General features: G+C 43.3%; 1 long non-coding RNA gene across 1 annotated transcript; it reads left to right on the forward strand.

The window, feature by feature from the left end:
• Positions 1-612: 612 nt before the first annotated feature.
• On the forward strand, positions 613-23,911 carry LOC143831315 (uncharacterized). The gene is made up of 2 exons (XR_013228815.1): positions 613-814; positions 22,935-23,911. It is a non-coding gene; the product is annotated as an uncharacterized LOC143831315 (long non-coding RNA).
• The last annotated feature ends 206 nt before the right edge of the window (positions 23,912-24,117 follow it).

The following is a 24,117-nucleotide window of genomic DNA, read 5'->3' on the forward strand; positions in this document are numbered from 1 at the left end:
AGTTCTTTGTTTATCTCCACATTCCCTGTAGTAAAACTGTGGTTTTCGTTCCTAAGAAAACATTTTGGGGTGGGGGATCTTAGTTGCTGTCTAACTCAGGAAGACTGACTAAACCTGTCCCCTTTTGTTGTTTTCTCAGCAGGGTCAAAGTTCATTCTGTTTGCTTTTTTATAGCTTTTCTCAGGCGTAGGTCCTGCGCTAGTGACACAGCCAACAATTCCTTGTTCTAATTTGACTTTGGGTTCCTTGCAATTATTTCCGTATAGATCCTTGCCTTTTATTTGCTTACCAGGGAGCCCTCTGTCAGATTTAGGGCCTGCCACAAAGCTGTCCTGGAGCTTTTGAGAGCCCCTATTGATTCAGAGTGTGATCCCAGACTGTGAAGGCTGCAATCTTATCCTCATTCTTTCCCCAGTTTTAATTTACTTCTGACACCAGGAGTCTTCAACTCAGAGGCTTCTGCTCATTGCAGATGCCAGCCGCTGCATCAACTTTCCACTGGCTTCTGAACTTTAATGAGGAAAGTGACATCATGAGAAGCTGTTTCCATGGGGACAGACAGTGGTCACTATTGGTTTCCATGGCATTGTTTAAGACATGTGCTGATGTTAAGGGAATGAAGAATACACACCCACCAAGCTATTTGTATGCTGTCTAATAATCTTACAAGTTAAACAGTTTTACCTTTATGTTCTATGCTCTATATTTCCAGAGTATAATTGCCAAGGCAAGTCTGTAAGCTCTGTGGGACAAAAAGGATTTCTATACAACAGCTCTTTGCTACAGAGTTGTTTGCTTCTGAACAGAAGAGTAGGTGAGTGCTAAATTGTGCCTGGCTATATTTAGATGAACCATGAGTAAGGTTCATAGAATCATAGAGTTGGAAGGGGCCATAGAGGCCATCTAGTCCAAGCCCCTGCTCAACGCAGGATCAGCCCTAAGCATCCTGCCACAAAGCTGTCCTAGGTTGCCACATCCCCACTGGCCACCAGCAGGGGTTTAGGGTAAGGTTGCCAGATCTATGTTAGGAAACTTCTGGAGATGTGGGGAGCAACCTGGTATGGGTAGGAACCTATGTGAGGGCACAATGCTGTAGATCCTTAAATAACAAAAATGTACAATTATATTCCAGATAATCCTCAACTTTTACATTTCTACAAAATTTCATATTCCCCCATATGACATACTGAACCTGAAATATCTTTTCTCAAATATAGCTATGTATGAATCAAGATCTAAATTTGACCCTACACATAAAGTGGGGGCTATATCTATGTTTGAGAGGGTGGCGATTAAGGATTTGAAAATTATGGAAAGATCAAAACATCAGTTTATAAATTAGAATAAATGGGAAATTAGGGTTTTAAAATCATTATTGGATGATGATATGATTGTGATTAGACCTGCATATAAGTGTGATAGTGTAGTCATGATTAAAACTGATTATAATAATGAGATGTATAGACAGTTTTGTAATAATCAACATTATAAAAGGATTCAGTACAGTAAGATTTCAGAAGTAATGAAAATAATCCAGATAGTGGTACAGGAGAGATTGTATTTAGATTACATATCTAAAAATAATGCTCAGTTTTTTATTAATAAACACCCAGCCATTCCTGATTTATATATATTTACTAGAAATGGAGTAGCCTTCATAATCAATAAGAAAGTAGGAAAAGCAGTCTTGGGATACAATCCCCAAAATGACAGAATTGTCTCAGTTTGAATACAAGGCAAACCATTTAACATAACAGTAATCCAAGTCTATGCCCCAACCACTGCTGCTGAAGACGATGAAGTTGATCAGTACTACGAATCCCTACAACACCTTCTAGAAGCAATGCCAAAAAATGATGTGCTTAACATCGTGGGGGATTGGAATTTTAAAGTAGGAAGTCAAAAGATAACTGGGATAACAGGCAAGTTTGGCCTTGGAGTACAAAATGAAGCAAAGCACAGGCTGGTAGAATTTTGTCAAGAGAATACAATGGTCATAGCAAAAATTCTTTTCTGACAACCCAAGAGACGACTCTACACATGAACATCACCAGACGGTCAACACAGAAATCAGATTGACTATGTGCTCTGCAGCCAAAGATGAAGAAGTTCTATATAGTCAGTAAAAACAAGACCAGGAGCTGATTGTGGTTCAGATCATCAGCTTCTTGTTGTAAAAAATTAGGCTTAAATTGAAGAAAGTAGGGAAAAGCACTAGGCCACTCAGGTATGAACTAAATCATATCCCTGACGAATATACAGTAGAGGTGACAAATAGATTTAAAGAATTAGATCTGATAGACAGAGTGCCTGAAGAACTATGGGCAGAGGTCCTCAACATTGTACAAGAGGTAGCAACTAAAACCATCCCAAAGAAAAAGAAATGCAAGAAAGCAAAATGGCTGTCTGAGGAAGCTTTACAAATAGCTGAGGAGAGAAGGGAAGTGAAAGGCAAGGGAGAAAGAGAAAGATACACCCAACTGAACGCTGAATTCCAGAGAATAGCTAGAAGAGATAAGAATGCCTTCTTAAATGAACAGTGCAAACAAATAGAAGAAAACAATAGAATGGGGAGGACCAGAGATCTTTTCAAGAAAATTGGAGATATGAAGAGATCATTTCATGCAAAGATGGGTCTGATAAAGGATCAAAATGGATCTCGCAGAAGCAGAAAAGATTTTTAAAAGGTGGCAAAATTATACAGAAGAACTATACAAGAGCGAGCTTAACATCCCTGATAACCATGATGGGATAGTTACTAACCTGGAGCCAGACATCCTGAAATGTGAAGTCAAATGAGCTTTAGGAAGTCTGAGCAAAAATAAAGCTAATGGTGGTGACAGCATTCCAGTAGAACTATTCAAAATCTTAAAAGACGATGCAATAAAAGTGCTACACTCAATATGCCAGCAAACTCAACAATGGCCACAGGATTGGAAAAGGTCAGTTTACATTCCAATCCCAAAGAAGGGCAATGCCAAAGAATGTTCAAACTACCGCACCATTGCACTCATTTCTCATGCTAGCAGTTATGCTCAAAATTTTACAAGCTAGGCTCCAGCAATATATGGACCGAGAACTTCCAGAAGTATAGGCAGGATTTTGAAGAGGCAGAGGAACTAGAGATCAAATTGCCAACATACGCTGGATCATGTAGAAAGCTAGGGAGTTCCAGAAGAACATCTACTTCTGCTTCATTGACTATGCTAAAGCCTTTGATTGTGTGGAGCACAACAAATTGTGGCAAGTGTGTTTTTAGTCAAGGCTATGGTATTCCCAGTTGCAATGTATGGCTGTGAAAGTTGGACCATAAGGAAGGTTGAGCGTCAAAGAATTGAGGCTTTTGAACTCTGGTGCTGATCTCCTAGAGGAGATCAGCCCTGCCTGCTCCTTAGAGGGCCAGATCCTGAAGATGAAACTCAAATACTTTGGCCACCTCATGAGAAGGAAGGACTCCCTGGAGAAGAGCCTAATGCTGGGAGCGATCAAGGGCAAAAGAAGAAGGGGAAGACAGAGAATGAGGTGGCTGGATGGAGTAACTGAAGCAGTAGGTGCAAACTTCAATGGACTTTGAGAAATGGTAGAGGACAGGAAGGCCTGGAGAATCATTGTTCATGGGGTCATGATGGGTCGGACACGACTTCGCACCTAACAACAACAGCAACTAGAATTAAAGCACTATTGGGGGGTGGAGGGAGGAAAATAGCAAAGAGAGAGGGAGGTAGAAAGGAAGAGAGTGATTAAGATAGAGAGCATGGCATTGGGAAGAGTAAGGGGAGAGGTTGTCCAGTCTGTAAGGGCATAAGGTTAAATATGTGTGTTGGGGGGGGGTTGTGGTGGCGTGGTGACAAATGAGGGCAAGGGTTTTTCATGTATGCTATAATCTGTTGTAATCTGTTGCAAGACAGCTGTACTGGGAGTGGCGGAATATAAATGTAACTAGGGGCAAAGCCTGTTGTATCCAAGAATACAGTGGGCGCTAGAGCTTGGCAGTGGGAAGAGGAAGGGGAGGAGTTGTCCAGTCTGTAAGGGCATGGGGTTGAATGTGTGTGTTGTGTGGGAGGTTATGGTGGCGTGGCGGCAAATGAGGGCATGGGTGTGGAGATATGGGTGTCGATAACCTGTGATTTGGAATGTTCATTGAGTGTGGGAGAGGACTGACCTTTGGGAATTGTGGCATAGTGGTTACAGATGAGCTTTCAAAAGCCATGTCTTCAGACATGTGAAGGGAAAACCAGACTGGAGACTCTTCTTAGGGGGAGATTACATGGGGAGGTGAGGAATTTTGTTGAAAACTGTTTAAATCAACATTTAAATTTCATCTACCTGCACATTTTTGTTAGATCTTTTTGACATTGTCCTAGAAAATAATTGCTTCCAGTTTGAAGACTAATAGTTTAAGTATGGAGGTAGCAATCGCAATTGCACCCATGGTCACCAATCTTTTTATGTTATGGATAGAGAACGTGTGGGTTTGCAATACACTGATCAACCCTTTCTTTAAATATGTCAATTTCTATGTATGGATATTCCTTTTCTATTTTTCCTACTTGGAGGCTGGCATTCCTGACCTTGAACGGTTCCTAGGAGTTACCAAGGTATATTTTACAGCAGAATGTGGCTCATTAAAGCTTGTGCTAATTTCTGCCAAAGTGGAACAGCAATGCAAATTTGCTTTTCTTATACAAAGTAAGGTTTAGGCCATAACTCTACTATACTCATATAGGGGTTGGTTTTGTATATAATATCCAAGCTGTCATTGTGATAAATGCAGAGCTAGTCCCCTCACTTGTCCACATGGCTGATGGAGATAATGTCAAGATCTGTACAGATGGCATTACACTGTTACTATGAACATGTATTCACCCCCCCCCCTACACACACACTTCCTTTGAGAATGCTTTTAGCAAAATATTCCATGTAGGCTGAATAGAGCCTTTTAAATATAGAAATTGAAACTGCACACCAAAAGAATCAAAAGAAAATCATTTAAAATAACAGGGCATGTTCTTATAAAGACTGATATGATTTTTTTTGGTGGAGGGGGGGGCTTTTGGGGCTCTCAGAAGGCGAGAAAGATGAATGGGGACAATGTGCCATATGGCATCATAGCTTCACTGGTCAGGGCACTACAGAGCAACTGGGCAATTGAGATTTGGGTGACCTTAAGTGTGCATTTCTGAACCTTGGAAATGCCACTGTTGGTGCTACACTTCCCTTCAATGGGGCCAGAGTAGAACATACCTACCCAAAGAAGCCTGCAGTAAAATTCTCATTGCCATTATTATCCCCATCCAGGTTTGATTTGGGCAGCCTCTATAGCATTGCTAAAGCTGTAGAGGCCACCTGTCCCTTACACCTGGGTTGTTTTACCATCCCACACAGTTCTTGCTAGGTTGGAATCAATACATTTTCCAGATCCTCAGATGCCTTCTTCATTAGTTTTCTGGTACCAACAGAACTGACACAATTAGCAGCAAATGTGGCACTGCTCAGTTTGTTTCGCTGGAAGAGTGCTTGAAGAAACAGTTGCAATGTTTCCAGTTTTAATTGCACATTAAGATAATATATTACCATATTCCTCCAGTAATAATTGTAAACAAAATATCTAGGATGAAGTATCTGTGGTGTTATTGATGTGCCACAAAACAACAGCTGTATCCAAAAGGTGAAAAGACATCTGGCAACCTTCATCTTCTCATGAAAATCCTTTGATCATAAAATTTGTCCAATCAATGAAAATAGCCTGGCGGTATTGACTTTATAGCAGAAATAAATACTTTGAACCAAACATACACTGTGTAGCTTTGATATATTATTACAGAACATAATTTTAATTTATAGTAGGGTAGAAAAGATCACAAGAAAACTGTGTATGTTGATTTCTCAAATAGAAAAGTACTGTTTTGTTTCAGGACAAACCATCAGCTGTACATTATCCAAATATTAGGTAACGTTTTGCTGAAAGGCAAAGTAATTTGGAACTTTCATTTTAGTATACATCTTTCTCTGATTCCAGAGTTTCACAGACATAGTTCTGACTCCAGGTCTACAGTTTCACCAGGCCTATAGTTGAGGCCAGGTACAATATTGAAATTCTGGTCTCCCTGCTCAAAACAGCACCCAAACTGTCACCATCCTGCAAACCAACATATGCATCTCCTTCCCCTCCCCCCAATTAAAGGCAACTTTGATATAATTTGGTTTGTTAGCATATTAATATACTAGGGGCAAAGCCCGTTGTCTCCAAGAATACAACGGGCGCTAGAGCTTAGCAGTGGGAAGAGGAAGGGGAGGAGTTGTCCAGTCTGTAAGGGCATGGGGTTGTCATGTGTGTTGTGTGGGAGATTGTGGTGGCATGGTGGCAAATGAGGCCATGGGTGTGGAGATATGGGTGTCAAGAACCTGTGGTGTGGAATGTTCATTGATTGTGGGAGAGGACTGACCTTTGGGAATTGTGGCATAGTGGTTACAGATGAGCTTTCCAGAGCGATGTCCTCAGATATGTGAAGGGAAAATCAGACTGGAGACTCTTCTTAGGGGAAGATTACATGGCAACCAATTCCCCCCAGTTCTGCGTCATTTCCCTTCTTGTGTGAATTAGGCCACATTCACCAAAATGCCCCTCTGCCCTAATACACATAGGGTAGTCACAGTACACAGGTGTCCACCCTGTTCCTTCTGTCTCCCATATTTTCACTGTTGGTAAAATGTTATGTGGCCACATGCTTCTTTCATGGTTGCTCCTTAGAAGAACGGATTTTTGTACCCTATTGCTTACTACCCAAAGGAGTCTCAAAGCGGTTTACAAACACCTTTTCCATTTGTCTCTCCACAATAGTCAACCTGTGAGGTATGTAGGGTTGTGAGAGATCTGAGAGAACTGGGAATGGGCCGCAGTAACCCAGCAGGCCTCAGGTGTCTCAAAGCATTTTCCAATCGTCTTCCCCTTCTCTCCCCATAGCAGACTCCCCATGAGGGAGGTGGGGTAGCGAGCCTCACAGGGAAGGTGGCAACCCTAAGAGGAAGACTGTCTGTGCACACCTTAGTAAGGTTTTTAATACTGTTTTTTTATTTGCCAGGCCAAGGTTATTTGCCAGTTACTATTTCAGTTACTATGTGTCTCCAGACATTTACTTGTTCTCTATTTAGTTTCAGTCTGTAAATATTTATTTAGATCTTCCTGCACTTTCCAGACTCACAGGACTGATGCTGGTCTGCCTGTCTGCGCCACAGAATACAAACGGTTGCTGATAAGGGCTGGCCATAACCCATAGGCCAGGAGGGACACTCCTGCACCACTCCCTACCAACTGCAGGCAAAAATGGCTCATTTGAAGGCTGGACTCTGAGGCATTGTACGATTTTGAAGTCCCACCTTCAAACCTCCAGGAATATTTCCAACCCAGGGGTAGCCAACCTACAGGTGTGGCCTGGAGAGCTCCTGGAATTACAGCTCACCTGCAGAGTATAAAGATCAGCTCCCCAGGCAGAAAGGGCTACTTTGGACAGGGTTGTGGTAGAGAAGAAACATTTAAGGCTTCCCACACAGGTTGTTGTTGAATTGAAAGACTTGAGGCCTACTGCACAGGGTTGTTGTGCAGATGAAACAGGAGACAATAGAGCCAGTTTCCTCTGCAGAATAACACTGTGCAGTGGCCTCAAATCTGCAGAGAGTTGCAAAGAAGAAAGACACATGGCTTGGCTGTGTCTAACCCCCAGCCAGAGCAGTATTTTAAGTGAGAAGGGGCTTTTATGTGGCCTCCCTGTCAGGCAACTGTTTGGCAGAAGGAGTAAGTCCCCTCCCCCTCAAAAGGAAGGCCCTCAGGCTCCCCTGCGTTGCTCTTGGAAAGGCCTCCTTCCCTCAGTCAGGGCCTGTCAGAGGTTCCTTTGCAGCAGGCCTGAAGGGAGGGGGAGGGGGGAAGCGCACTCTGCAGCCTCCTGCCAGCTCTGTCAGGGTTCTGAGGCCATTTGCAGTTGGACATGACAGTTAGGACAGCCTTGGGGCGAAAAGGGCTGGCACTGTCCAAGCCTCTGTTCTCACCCCCCTTGGCAGCCCTGCTGACCTCCTCTCCCTGCGGTGGTCAGGAGCAGACTGGCAGCCAGACTGGTCTGGGTGAATGGAATTTTGGTCTGTCCTGGTGAGGGGCCAATAGGAAGGCACTTCGCGCACCTCCCCATTGGCTGCTTGGCCCTGGATGGACACTCGGAGGACCCAATCAGGAGCCGCTTCGCGGCTCCTGATTGGGCCCTCTGAGTTTTTATCCTGGACAGGGCCCGCCCTAACTCCTCCCCAGGTGGCCTTACTCTTTTATTTAATAGGACCCTGTCCTATTTAAAGATATTTTAATGTGATAATTATTGTTATTGTATTGTTTTATAAATGTTGTTACCTGCCCTGAGCCTTAGGGGAAGGGTAAGTTATAAATAACAATTTATTATTATAATAAAAGCATGTTTGTTTCTCAGTCTTATGTGCTGTGAGTACAGTTCAGGTCTGAACAACAAAACAACAAGATTATGGATGACTGCCCTGCCAATAATATAGATGGCACTCAACACAACATGTCATTTTAAACAGTAAAGTGAAATGATCAATCACTAGCATGCAATAAGACTTATAAGATTTTAAGCCTGCCAAAACTGTTGGAAGAGTTTAAATAGGCTGAGTAAAGAATAAATAGCTTTACTGTTAAGAGAAACAACTTTGTAAAGAGGTAGGAAAAATAGTTTTAACTGTTTAACTCTAACTGAATCAGTCTTCTTCTTCATCTGAAGGCAAACAGGGAGGAAATGTGTTCTAAGGAGGAGGAAGTCTCCAAGTGATCCAAGCAGGGAACAAGAGGAGACCATTAGAAAAATACTAGGAAGTTCCTGTGAGTGCTTCAGTTCCAGTTTCCTTTGACAAATCTTTCATAGCTAAATAAGAATTCCACCCCCAAGAAACACTTATATTCATGTTGCCTTGTACTATGAGTATTATTTTTTTATGTAGTTAATTTTTAAATTAACTTTTAGATAATCCTAGGAGCATTTTAGCACTTTCAACTGCTATAATGACTCTCCACTATCTTACTAAGTTTGCTAGTTATGATTTTTGCATCTGTGTGTATACACATACATGCGTACACACATTTATATATCATGTATAATATTCAGTTCCCAAGGAAATTTATTTGATTATTTAATTATTTTTATTTGTTGCAACTTTAAAAATGAATGAATTTGGAAAAAATATATAATTATTTCCAAGGACATATTTCTATTTAGAAATTATTGCTGAACTTTTAAGAGGCTAGGGGTTGCTTAAACTAACTGTTCGCTTTTCTTTCCATTTGATTTTATCTTTGCTCATGTTCATTTTTGTGAAACTGTAACAAGGAGGCATCTTGGTGGAAGAGCAGCCAGCATTGCACCAGATTTCATCTGGGCTGTGTTCCAGGAATGATCTTTTTGTCACTTAACAGCCTTCTTGCTTTCAAGTGATCTCTTCTTCCCTTAAACTCTTTGACTGAACCCTATGAATGATGGAAATAAGCAATTGTCTATGTAAACCTCAGCCCAGGAGAAGTTCGTGGTGATTGCTAGAAGATGAGACAAATTAATCTCTATAATATATGGAAGGGATTTGGGAGCCTTTAAACTCCTTTTCTCCTTACAGTCGGTCTCAAATTTCTTTAGGGGAGGAGGATGCATAGACATTCCTACAGACCATTCCAAGGAACAAAGGTTTTTCTGTGGCGTTGGAAATTATGATAATAAAAGAATCATAACTTCTGCAGAGCCTGGAGTTCTTGAAGGGCTGTAATATTATCTCCCACACTTTTCATCTGCTTCTCTCTAAAGTAGACACATTGGCTGTTCAGCCATATATTTTTCAGGCATACCCAAAAATAACAATATGGGGTTTCTTCTGCTCCTTTGAAAAAGCTTTCTGTATTCACAAAACTTAATTACAAACACTTAATTTCCACTGAGTAACATCCCTCACGAGTGTGTCCTTTCCAATGAACAATGATATGACCATGAATACAATCACAGGGATGAAGGATGACTATGGAGATCTTGGGAAGCAGCTGATATGAATAGGGACACAAGTGGCATTATCTTTAATCATGCCTCTCAGGGGAAGAGGAATGAGTCAAAAGCAGAAGATAATGGAGGTAAGCCATTGGCTGTGTTGGTGGTGCTGGAAGGTGGGATTTGGATTCTGGGACCACATGATAGGTTTTCTGGAAGAAGGCCCACTAGCACATGATGGACCTCACTTATCAAAGTTGGGGAAGAATGTGTTTGGTAGAAAGAAGAGATTAATCAGGAGAGCTTTAAAATGATGTCCCAAGGCGAAGGAGACATGCAAAATAGGGATTATATTGAAGGAGAGCAAACAGTAGTGGACCTCCTGGGAAGGCCAGGTCAAATAGAACCCAGGGTAAGAGGTTTAGGTGCCTATATACCAATGCCCAAAGCGTGGCCAATAAGAAAGAAGAGCTTGAGGTTCTCATGCAGATATATATGATTTAGTAGGCATTACAGAAACTTGCTGGAATAATTCCCACGACGAATACAACAATGGATGGATATGAGTTGTTAAAAAAACAAACAGAAAAGTTCAAAAAGGAGATGTAGTGGTGTTGTGAGGAGAGGACTTGCCTGTCAAGAAATACTAGGGGAGGAGAGTGACACTCCAATGGAAAGTATCTGGGTGAATATAAAGGAGGGAAAAACAAAAGTATAGCTGTTGGTGTCTGCTACAGATCACCTGACCAGGGTAAGGACTTGGGTGCTGCCCTCCAAGCAGCTTTATAGAATATCCAGGCAACTTGTAAGTATAAGTGACTTCAAATTATCTTATGTATGCTGGGAAACAAACTCTGCTAAGCATCCAGAGTCATACAACTTTCTGACCTGCCTGGCTGACAATTTCATTTATCAAATGGTGGAAGAACCTATAAGAGGCTGGCCATACTCTTCTTAATACTTACCAACAGGCAAGAGTTGGTGGATGGAGTGAAGGAGGTGGGGACAGGAGTGACCATGTCCTTCTAGAATTCCTTTTGAGAGGGGGGGGCAAGGAAGTTTTCAGGCAGACATGTATGTTAGAATTCTATAGGGCAGACTTTAATAAACTCAGAGACATCCCATGGAGAAGAATGCTGGAAGAGACAGGAGCAAGTGATAGGTGGATTCCCCTTAAACAAGAAGCCATGACTATGCCATCAGCTATGCCAGAAACATGGTAGGGGATCCAATAAGCCTATATGGATTATCAGAGAACTTTATGAGGAGCTAAGGAAGAAAACAGAACCTCTTGTGGCACAGAGTGGTAAGGCAGCAGACATGCTATCTGAAGCTCTGTCCGTGAGGCTGGGAGTTCGCTCCTAGCAGCCGGCTCATGGTTGACTCAGCCTTCCATCCTTCCGAGGTCAGTAAAATGAGTGCCCAGCTTGCTGGGGGGTAAACGGTAATGACAGGGGAAGGCACTGGCAAACCACCTCGTATTGAGTCTGCCATGAAAACGCTAGAGGGCGTCACCCTAAGAGTCAGACATGACTCAGTGCTTGCACAAGGGGATACCTTTACCTTTAAGGAAGAAAAAAGAAATAGTCAAGAAATGGAGGGCAGGACAGACCACTAGGAATTGTAGGTCACCCATAGGAGAGGCCAAAGCTGGGAGTGAGTTCAGACTAGCCAGGGAAGCCCACTGTAGCAAGAAAAGCTTCTTCAGATATGTGAGGAGCAAGCATAAGGTAAATGTGGCAAATAGGTCTGCAGTTAGGTGGCCCCACTTACTGGGGCAAAAAGTCCATTATTTAAAAGTGACCTCTTTCATTTTATGGCTTCATTGACTTGCATTGTTAACCCTGCAGGTATTCTTTTACCTTTCATAACCTGGGGTGGGCATTCTACCTGGCTTCAATTAGTAAGGCTTTAAAGAGCGTTAAAGAATCCTTTAGGGATATGACTTGCTTTTCTTTCAACTCCGTTTTACTATTTCCCTCAGTTTTGACACGGTCCCCCTTTTGAAAACAAATGTTCCTGTTTTGAACTTCCATTGATGCGAACTCTAAACTTAATAGCATTATGGACACTGTTCCCAACTGTTCTTTGGAGAGAATGATTATACTTCTGAATCAGAGAATAGTGGGCTACAGTTCCTGGCAAGGTGGGTAAACATGCTTCCAAATCTGCCCCCCTACCACTCAGCCATAGGACCTCCATCTTAGAGTGGTTGAGTTTCAAGTGACTCTACTTGAGCCATCCAGCCATGGCTTCCAAACATCTGGTTCCAGGGAAGAGTCCTGGAGGCCATCCATGATGAGATACAACTGGGTGTCATCTGCATATTGATGACACCCCAAGCCAAAACTCCACACCAGCTGGGCCAGAGGGTGATTAAAGATGTTGAATAGCATGGGGGAGAATACCGAGCCCTGTAGGACCCCACATGGGAGCCGATAAGGACTCGATAACTCTTCCCCCACCTCCTTTGAGGACCCAAGACAGACAGGGGTCAAGGGGACAAGTGGTCGCCCTCACCCTCTCCAGCAACCTGTCCTTTTCGGATAAAGAGAGCCGCTTGAAGCCATCAAACATTACGCCCAAAGTTGGCCAACAGGCCACCAGTTCATTCATTCATTCCTTTATTTATTTATTTATTTGGATTTTTATATCACCCATTCTTTACAGCTCTGGGTGATTTACTATATCAAATGTAGCTGGAAGATCGCGGAGAGTGACAAGACTTTATCTGCGAAATAGCTCGCTAATGCCTCACAGCTGAGGTCCAGTTGCCTAGACATTTGACACCCTTCCTCAAGGGTGGTAAGAGACTGAACTACCCTAGATAATTGAGCTGGGCGAAAGCTAGCGGACACAATTTCCGCAGCAAAATAATCACGTTTTGCTGCTTTCACTGCCTTCTTATACATCTTCATAAGTGTGCAATAAGATGTTCTTGCAGCTTCTTCGCGAGACTTCCACCACACTCGCTCTAGTTGTCTCACTTCCCTCTTCTTCTCTCGGAACACCCCAGTATATCAAGTGGCCCATTTGAGTCGAGGGTGGAGAGGTCGTCTAGGGGCAATAACATCTATGGCAGCCCTCATGCGGGACTTCCAGTCCTCCACCATAGCTGCCAACGAGATGCCAGGAGGCATCGAGTCCCGCAGAGCATTCCAGAAACCAATTGGATCCATAAGTATCTGCGGGCGGGCATAAATATGCCCGCCACCCAACTGGGGAGGGGGGTGGAATCTTGAGCCAAGCCCTCAGGGCATAGTGGTCTGACCACACAACAGCCAAGGCCATATCCAGACTCACCTCTATCCCTCCACCGAAGACAAGTCAAGGGTGTGGCTGGCCTGATGAGTGGGCCCAGTAACAAATTGCGAAAGCCCCAGTGTCACCATGGACGACACCATGTCCAAACCAAGTCCTGACGATGGCGCGTCCACATGAACATTGAAGTCTCCCAGGATTAATAGCACATGTCTACTGTTTCTCCTTGTAATGCAGAATTTATACTCCACAACACCAAGGAGAAATATTGGAAAGGAAAAAAAAATTGGAAAGGAAAAAAAGGTGCAGAGTGCATGCACAACCTTTGAAGTAAACTCCTACCAACTTGACTTCAGTGAAAATTGAAAGTAAGCTGTGCATGCATAATAGGCCAAAAACAAATGATAAAACAACTGTCTCCACGCAATGTAGAAGGTAGAGCTTTTAAAAGAATTGTCAGTGAAATCGCCCAGTAATGCTGCTTTTATTATTCCAGCTCACATGTTATGGATCAAATCTCCTGCTAAGATGACAGGGGCAAGAGAGTTGATTATATTTAAGTCAGTGCCCCTGCAAGAAACCTTCTTTGGTGACTGGTGCAAAAACTCTGCAGGAGACCCATTTAAGTCAGTAGGACTCCCTGTATTAACTTTGGCCCTGTGGTGAAGCCATGAAGGGATGAAAGGTTAGAGGACTATCTGGCAAATTATCATCTGTGTTCAAGAAACCTCTTGGACAAGAAAGGCAAAGAGAAGGGATGATTTATACATCCCTTGTTCATCTCTGACACCAGCTTCAATAAGCCCACACTGCTTTCTTAATTTATAGCCTTGTCAACGCAGATTTTACAGGCTCTTGTTACATTTGTTAGCCTAAACCAATTGGACCTTGAATAGGGTTGCCTGTTCTGGGCTGAATAATACTTGGAGATTTGGGAGTCGAGACTGAGGAGGGCAAGGTTTGGGAGGGGGGATTCAATGCCAAATGCCATTTTCTCCAGGTGAACTGATCTCTGTTGTCTGGAGACCTGATGTATCAGTGGGAGATCTCCAACTACCACTGGAGAGGCTGACAAACCTAACTCAAAGAGGCCTTACGCCAACCAATAAGGTATTATGAGAATAAGCCCCAAACTGAGTTAGTATAAACTCCTATTAAGAGGCATCCTGTGCCCTGCCTCACTATAGTATCACAAATACAGCCTTTTAATTAGCTAGGATAGTTCACATCAACGACCTAAATTTCATCAAAAACCATGTAAAAACACTCTGAATTTTTGGGAAATAGTCAAACAGCACTTTTTTATATGATACATGCATTTGTGGTAGGCTTCTGATTTTGGATTATATGGATTCCTAGTTCAATCACTTCAAAATGCAAAAGCTATACTTTGTATGCACTGTTGTCCAAGCATTAAAATGTTCTTTAGTAGCACTTACACACAATAAAGTTTCTATTGTAGACTAGAATTTACAGAAACCATGAAAATGTGTTACTTCTAATTTTTCCTATAACATACTGCTACATTGCAGGAATTCTTCTGAAAACATAACACTGCTTTGTCTGCAGTGTTATATATATATATTTATTTATTGATACAACCTTAGACCAGGAAAATAAAAGTATAACAATAAATGCGTACATGGAACTATCTTTGCTTAAGATCTTTGATTTAGCTTGCATTTTCTGAAGTGAGGACAGAATATTGTATTGAAAGTGGTGAGATTTACTTATGATTAAACATACATAAGGTTGGACTTTAAAAAAACTTAATTAAAAAATATCCTACAGGGGCATTTCATGACCAGAATATCCTCAGTATGTAGAACAAGAAGGAACAGTGCTGCTTTAGGTCACTGGAGAATAGAGTTGCCAGCACCAGGCTGGGAAATACCGGGAGGTGTTGGGCAGTGGAGCTGGGGTGGCAGGATTTGGGGACCTTAGCAAGATATAATGCCATAGTCCACTCTCCAAAGCAGTCCTGAGGCATTTTCCCTTTCCAAAATTCTTTTTATTCTTTGTCTTTTTGGTAACATCTAACCAGGACAATAATTCTGGAGAACGTGAAAGTTCATATGCTGATATGTGTGACTGGATTCATCCTAATGAAAGGTATTACACAGATTGTATTCAATTTCCCCCCATTCCCCTCCCCCCAGCCGCTTGTCTCTGGAGACCATTCTGGAAAACAGCTGCAATGGCTTCTAGCCATGTGATAACTTGCTTGGAATACTTTTGTGAAATTAAAAATAAGTACAAAAGGGATAATCAGTGTAATCAATGACCTTGATTATGTAATCTTCTCTTCGAGAGCGGGACAGTGTCTCCTGCCATCTTTGACAGAGGCTGTACCTCAAGCTTCCAGCCTTGCCTTGCCTGCATGCTTCACTGTCCCTTGGGTTGCACCAGAGTTCATAGGCATCTTTTCCCACCACTCTGTGTTTCAGTATCATAACTGGTAGCACTTGTTAATTAAGAGATGCAAGCCATAGCGTCCAGCCTGTATTTGAAAAGGGCAGAGTCTGCACTTACTTTTTTATTCCATTGTCAATCCTGTTGAATTCAGATCGCTTTGAACTCGAGTCTTCCTCTTCCCCCCCCCCCATTGAAACAGGAAAGTGTTCTGCACATGGTTAGGGAGGCTCAGAAGAGCAGGGGGGGGGGAATGGAGACTCTTTCTTTGTTTTCTTGAAGGGGGGGGAGAGGATCCAAGAAGTCAGAGGAGGGAGGAAAAAAATCCTTTCTTTTCTTGAAGGGGGGGGGAACGAAGAAGTCACACAAAAAAATCCATGGCCGACAGAAGTTGAGAGAAATTAGGGGCTTCTCCTTTGATGCAGGCTTGTCACATGGCCACCTGTAGCCAATCACGGGTCCTTTACCACGGAGGAGAACCCAGATTCAAAACAATGCGATATTCTGAATATATTCAGGATTAGCAGCAGTCTGAGATATCCCACACTAAAGGTAGGGTCCCTCCGGATCAATCCTTCTTGCTGCAGAAGGAAAATTTAAATCGCCCAAAATCCAAACGGAAATCGCATTCTGTGTAGAGGCCAGGGACTGAATCGATCTGGGATTGGAATAAAAGCTCCGTGCAGTTTACACCGAGGTCTAAAAAACAACTATGTAAAAAGACCACATTAACCTCTGTGATTTGACTTTGCCATCGTATCACTTTGTCATTAATAACAGATACTCACTTTGATCACTTGCAATGTTATCCTCAGGAGGCTTGTATTTCAAAGTGAGGAGATGTTTGTAAAGCTTGTTGCTCTCTTCTGAAGGGTGAGAAGCATGATTGGGCTGCAAATGTGCAAAAATGCCCCCAAAATTAATTGTGTTATATAGCAGTAACAACCAACACATCCATATGCCAGTTATTCAACTGTTTGTATTAAGTTGTGTGTGGGGGGGGTTAATTTGCAGGTTCTATTGCAATGATCATATCATTCCTTTTCTTCGAAACAAATGGAAAGGCTGCATTTCAGCTCAGCCCTGGAACCATATTACACATTTCAGTTCTTCTATGTCAAAAAAATAGTATTTGGTCATGTATAATGACTGCAACACTTCAACAAAATCCATGATTATAATGCAGCTAGAGTTGTCAGGTCTCCCACCATAGGGGAAGACTTCCCAGCATGCTGGTGCTTTACCTACCAGTGTCCAAACTACTGGTGGTGAGAAATGAAAGGGGAACTTTGGTCATGAGCTATCATCAAACTAGAGCATAGGCATCATGTCCAAAAAAACTCCCAAAATGGTATCACAGACATTCTAGGATTTCCACAGCTCTATGATTTTCCATAGAGTTTTGTAAATCTTAGACCATCCTGTGATGTCACTTCAGGGTTTTTCCAGAAGTGATGTTATCATGTCATGCCAGTCCCCTTCTTGGGTGTTGATTTAGCATGGAAGCCCCATGTGTGTTCAGTGGAGATGTCCACTAGGCTGCAGTGGGCCTCATTGTAATCTACTTGCCCTCCCTCCAGCCACATGTTATGAATATCTGTACCCCCTCCCAAAACATCTTTTTTGGTATTCTAAGCCAGTGGTCCACAACCTTTTCCAGGCTGCGGGTCGGCGGTGGTGGGGAGGGTGATTGCCCGGCCGCGCATGCCACGCATGCGCGGCAGGGTCACGCATGCGCATTTGCACCATGCACAGTCACAAATAACCAGTGCAGTTGTTGAAGAATGGGCCAATTGTGGGACATCCAAAGTGTTGCTGTTAGAATTCAGGGGCTTTCCGCAAATTGTTCCATGTAGCAAATTGTTTGCTGAATTAAAAATCGCCATTTAAAATAGTGGAATTCGTCGTTATGCATACCTGCCTTTGTAGTGGAATCCAGTTGCATTTCTATTATTTCCCACAGGCTTCCGGTCTCGGCAAAAATCGCTAGCCAGGAAGCGCTATTGCCAAGCTCGTCCCGCCCCTGGCCGTCAAGCAGCCAATGGGCGGCCGTTAGCATGCTCCCAAACAGCCCCTTCCCCTTTAAGAAAGGTTTAAAAAAAACACACACACACACCCGTTGCACTGAATCTGCGTTGATTCGTTGCAACGGAGAGACCCATCCAGCTAGCGGGTGTGTTTGAGCTGCCGTTTCATCGTTGCCACGCTCCCCCCGAGTGAAAAAAAATCCCCCCCTGGCCAAAAACAATGTGAAAAATAAAGGAAAAATACAACAGCAAACAGGCTTCTGTGTTGCTTGTGCTTAGTGACTGTAAACAGAGGGACTGCAGACGGGGAAGCCTCGCTGGCTAAACGGAGGCTCGCCGGTGCGTTGATCTCCGCTCGCTCGGAGAAAAAAAAATGGCGATCGCTTCGCTGGAAGATCAGAGGAGAGAGCCAGGGGGAGGGACTTTGTAGAAACCACAACAATGGTAACGCACAGAACTTTCCCGCTAGTGTTGCAGATTGGTTGCAGGAGTGTAGCGCTTTCCGGAGGGTGAATCCACTTTTTGGGATTTCCCTGAAAGCGCTACAACGAAGCACTTTTTGCGGATCGGTTTCAGATGTGTGGCAGATTGTCAACGACGTTGTGCATAACGGCAAATCAGTAACGATTTCAATTGGCAACCATTGTGCAATTTTGAAGGAGTGCGGAAAGCCCCTCAGAATGCTGCATTCTGGACTAGCTGTAGTTTCTGGATTAAATTTAAAGGCAGGCCTGCGTAGAGCGAGTTGCAATCTAGAGGTGACCATTGCATGGATCATTGTGATTAGGTGTTCCTGGGCCAAGTAGGATGTTAGTAGTTTGGCTTTGGACTTAAAAATTCACACTGCAGCTACTGAGCTGTGGTTAATTTTTGTTGCTGCATGAGTATTTTAAGCAGTTGTCTAAGTATTTGGTCCTTGTGGTTTGAGTTAACTCCCCCAAGCTAGGGGACTATGAAAGAATAGTAACAACAGTAGGACAACACAGGGCTTTGTATTTTGGATCACTCTTATTCCTTTTGAAGATAGTAGCTGCTGAGGCAACTTGCTTCTTACTATTTTTCCCACCCATTTTTAAGTCCTGCTTCTGAAATGTTTTGCTGGCGCCACTGGCAGGAACCTGGAGAGGATATGATATAGAAGAAACAGGCAGCTGGGAAGGGAGACTTGGGAAAGGAGACATGGGGGAGGAAAAGAAAGGGAGGACAGTAGAGAGGAGATGAGGTAGAACTAACTAGAGGAGAGAATAGGGAACTTAAGAGAAGAAATGCATGAAGCAGGGGCCAGTGAAAAGAAAACAACCATGCTAGTTGGGACAAGGGGGAGGGGAAGCTAGTATAGCACACAACGTTGTGGGTTTCTATTGCATACTGAGCATCTCGCCAGATTAAATGCAAACAATATTTGGAGGGCACTAGCAACCTTAGTTCTGTTCTTATTGGAAAATGAAGTCAAGGATCCTCTACTCTTTGATCATTCAGTTGGCCCTGCTTAAAAACTACAGTAAAGCACTCTATCTACTACTGACTGAAATATGTTTACAGAGGAATCAGTTCCTGAGCTCATTATGGTTGCAACCAAATCCTTGAGGATGTTAACCTAAAGCTGAACTTCCAGCTAAAAAAAGGGGGGGACCAGCCCTGGCTTGGCTCCTTTACAAGTCAGCTGACAACTGTTGCTTTAACTCCTCCGTGGTTATCTTGGTTTCTTCTCAAGGGCAGACAGCTATTAAATCAATTCTGTTCCAATACTTAGCAGCCTTCACTTCTTCCCCTAGATGCAGCATTTTCCTGACATGGCCAGTCTCATTTAAGCAGACTGTAGGACAAGTTCTAGTAACATCCAAAAACCTGTCCTGCTTCATGTCCCTGGAAAGGGAAGGTTATCTTTTTCTCTCTTTTTAATAGGGAACAGTTTTTCTTTATTGCTGCATCAACTGGGATAGTAGTCACTATTCTTCTTTCACTCCTGTTTCTGAACATGGGAAATGGAATCCTTTAATAATTATTATTATCATCATCATCATTATTATTTATTTTTAATCCCTCCATCCATATTGTCCAAGTGTGCCTATGTTTACTTTATAGTGCTCATTTATTCCTGTTGCATATTAGAGGTTTTTGCAGAATTTGGGAAAATATTAGCAGAAATTGACAGTGACACAAGGTCATTTCAGGCAGCCAGCAGCTCTCAGCCAGCTCCCAGCCTGTTGAGCCAAGAGCAGGCATCATCCCCACTACCATACCACTTCTTTCCCAAGAGCAGGAAGGGGGGGAGGTTGGGATGCCGGCACAGAGGCTTTTGCTGACCCCTGGGCTGTGCAGGCTGCCACCTCCTTCTTTATAGCTTAAGTAACATAAGTATCATGATTTAGCAGCACTGAAGCAATAGCAGTCTCCAGATATCTACTGCCTATAAGTCTCCAGATCAGGTGTCTCTCAGTGTTTTTTTAGGAAGGGCCATAGATGTCATTAAGTCATTGGCCCCAACCAAAAGCTTGGTGGAAGAGCTCCATCTGCAGAACTCCCTCCTCCAGGAACTCATTCCACCAAGCACCTGGTTGAAGTCAAATGTATTTCTTTGGGGCCTGGGAGCACCAGCTGGTTGGAATTTGCAAAGCAAAGTTTCAGAGTCTTTACCAACCCTGCACCCTTTCAATACACTTTAGAAGTAGATTTTCCTGTTTTGCACAGGAAAATCCTGCTACAAAAGCACATTGAAAGTGCATTATCCAACACGTGCAGAATGGGTCATAATTGACTAAGATTCTCTAATTAGAGAGGCTAGGAATTGAACTTCGCCAAATGGGTGTGTTCTTAAATTACTGGTATCATGTTGTGACCAATGTTGAGTGTTCTTAAAGGTTGCTCACTTGTTCCAAAACACATCAGTCATTTGGAACAGCCCTGTGATTGCTCGGCTCTCTTTGCTGTGTTTAGAAAAGGGGGGGGGACCCTCCTTGCTCCATACGAGAAACTAGAAGCCAAAGTATCTCAGTTTCAAAGTGAGGTTTTGGTTTCAATCTTTTTGCAAGTATCCATTTTCCCACTAGCAAACTCTGCTTACAGGGTCAGTCTGTTTAAAGCTTCTGGTCATCCCTGGACAGCTGAAAAGAGGGAGACAGAGAAAGAAAGAGGCGCATTAATCTTGCAAATTATGCCTATATTGGTCGGAAGGAAGCAACAAGACAAAACCCCAGAAGGGCCAGCTTGTCTCTAATACAATGTTCACTACTGTTTCTTACAAGAAGACATCTGCCTGGAGAATCCTCTTCTTTAAGAATCCTACTGTTGGAATGAAGAAGAATATCAGTTCCCCTGGACCATCCTCTTTCTCCACATAAATCTTGCTTTCATGCATGAAAGTACATAGAAGCTTAAAAAGGCTGATCCTCCAAATCAGATTATGTTGGGGGAGGGGGCAGGGAAGCACCAATGTGGCAACAAGCAGATGTGGAGGATATTTATCAGGACATCCTGCTTTCCCCATCCACCTATCAGCCAAAAAGAGTCTAATTTCCATCAGTCCCAAGGATATAAAGAAAGTAGATTGTATGTTCTGTTTTAGACTACCAGAAGCTTTCATATTATACTGGATGCGCTTTCTACTTGCAGCCCAATCCTATGCGCATTGACTTAGAAGCAAGTCCAACTGAGTTCAAGAGTAACATGAGGCATACACCATGAAATGATGTGCTGTTGGTCAATGTAGTTGGTAGATAGCTCCATTCTGCCCTCCATTCTGAATTACAGTTCAGAGACTTTTTCAACATTTTGACCATGGAGGGTCCATTGAAATTTTTTCCAGGCTTCGAGGAACCCTGGAAGTGGTGCCATGCTCTTTCAGAGAAGTAGGTTTGGTGTACTAGTGGTTAGGAGTGCGGACTTCAAATCTGGCATGCCGGGTTTAAATCTGTGCTCCCCCACATGCAGCCAGCTGGGTGACTTTGGGCTTGACATAGCTCTGAGAAAACTGCTCTGACTGAGCAGTAATATCAGGGCTCTCTCAGCCTCACCCACATCACAGGGTATCTGTTGTGGGGAGAGGAAAGGGAAGGCGACTGTAAGCCGTTTTGAGCCTCCTTCAGGTAGAGAAAAGTGGCATATAAGAACCAACTCCTCCTCCTCCTCTTCTTCTTCTTCTTCTTCTTCTTCTTCTTCTTCTTCTTCTTCTTCTTCTTCTTCTTGGTGCAGTAGTAAGGTGCAGGAGCCAGTTAATCAATTGAGCATTAACCTTTTTTCCATTGTGGGGAAAGAGACTAGGCCTGTAGAGCAACAGGGCAAGTGGGATCCAGTGACGTCTAGTGCTGTCAGCAGCCACCCGAGCTTCTCGGAAAGGTTGTGTAACCCCTAGGGAACTTTTGTGTGACTTCAAGGTTCCTTGGAATCCTGGTTAGGAATTCCTGGCTCAGAGGCTAGAGTCGTCATTTTGATTGCAGTTCGGTGGTGCTCCGAGAGAAGGGAACCAAACTGCTACCTCATGAGTGCTATCAGCAGAGATGCCCAGGGGCAGACCTTTTGCTCTGTTTGGTTGTTACATGTAAAGATAAAAGACAGAATGGCAAAAAGCATGAGATCGTATTCCCACCTTGATGACAGAGGAAGAGAAGAGTGGGAGAGAATGTGCTCAGAGAGGCCACTCAAGCAAGACAGGCACTGACATCTGATGAGTTGTGTCATCCTTACATGTAGGGAGCAGATGAAAACCATCTGCTTTTCATCAGCTCTTCTTCTCTTATTTGGAGGGAGGGGGAAGCAGGGGCAGGGAGGATAAAGCAAGCTTGGAATAAACTGCTATCTGGATTGATTGCAGTACTGACCTACAATGGGGACTTTTTCTTCCTGAATTTATGATCATATGCCTCATCATGTCATGACATCATCCAACATGATGAATTTTAGGTGAAATGCACACACATCTTGTTGGAAGGAGGTAGGGGGAAACACCCCTGCAGCACGGGGTCAGCTCCCTTGGCTCTCTGGTTTCTGATAATCACTCGGCACATCTGCAATAGATAAGGCCGGAGGAAGGATCCTCTCTCTCTCTTTTCCTCTCCCTCCCTCCCAAGCTGTGCTGCATCTAAGAGAGTTTTTAAGCAACATTTACTATTGTGTCTCCAGGCTCCACCCTGAATCTGTACTTTACTTGTAAGGCAGCCAAACAGACAGATCTGGGATAGGATCATATGAATGATTCGTGTTGTTTTTCTCTTGGCAGCAAAGTGTAATGCTTCCAAAACCGGGAGAGAATCTGAAGCATCACATCTCCATGGCTGGCTAAGAAGCCTGGAATCAAAAGGGCAATGGGTGAAGTATCTGACACATTTCTAGTTGAGACCAAAGAACAGGCCGAGACGAGAGGTGTTTACGTTTCCAGAGGCCTATAAACCAATTAGCTGCTCTAAGGTGGCCAAAGGAAGTCTTTGGTGGCTTTCCTGAACTTCACACATAGATGACAAGCAAGCCTGGAGAAAATCTATGGAAGAGCAAGGCAGATAAAGAATCACTGGCACAGCCTGTAAAGAAAGAGAGAGGACTGAGAACCAGTCTGCCTGCAATGCTGACTGAGCGAAACTGATGCCTTGTCCCTGTGCTCTGGTACGCAACCTGTTTCCTTATTCCATTGGACTCCACGGCAGCCTCACAATTCTATGGAAGCTGGGTAGGACTGGTGTGATGATGCTCCATGATGAAGAACTAGGATATATTTACCAGTGCTACTGATTATGCTATGGAGACATTATCAGAGGAAGGTGGTTTTGATAGATAAATGTATGCACTTTGCAAACCTACTATTCCTTCTCCCCAAATATGCAGTTGCAAGATACTGGCCAGATATTCTTCCATGTGTCCCCACTCTGAGCTGAGACTATATCCTAGGACCCTCTCATGAAATCTTCTGTCAGTGTAGGAATGGAAACTGCAAAATGCAAGCTTCACTGTAACCATGTTGTTCCTCCTCTCCCTCTCTTCAGAGGGGCACCAGAACTAGCATGGTGCCAGGACTAGGGATGGTCAAACACCCACTGGTTCAGCTAATTACCTGTTTGCCAGTCTGGAGGATGTAGCAGTCCTATTTTCCTCCCACAGACCTGTGGTCACGGCATCCTGCTCAGTCTCCACAGTATATATCAACAGTGAGTAGATCAACCAGTCAACAAGTAATTATAAGTAAACACTCTGTTTTTAAAGTCTTGCTGTTTGTAATTTATTTAGCGGTGTTGATTTGGAGAAGGGCAGCTGGCTAACACAAGAATATGGACACCATTTTGTTGTTGGCAAAATCAAAAGGCCACAGTTTTATTAACAATGAATGCCAAGGAGTGTTGGTTTGGCAGAGGGATAGGAGCCAAACAATAGTCATAGAATCATAGAATAATAGAGTTGGAAGGGATCTCCTG

The sequence above is a fragment of the Paroedura picta genome, chromosome 3, assembly GCF_049243985.1.
Source record: "Paroedura picta isolate Pp20150507F chromosome 3, Ppicta_v3.0, whole genome shotgun sequence".
Lineage (NCBI taxonomy): Eukaryota > Metazoa > Chordata > Lepidosauria > Squamata > Gekkonidae > Paroedura > Paroedura picta.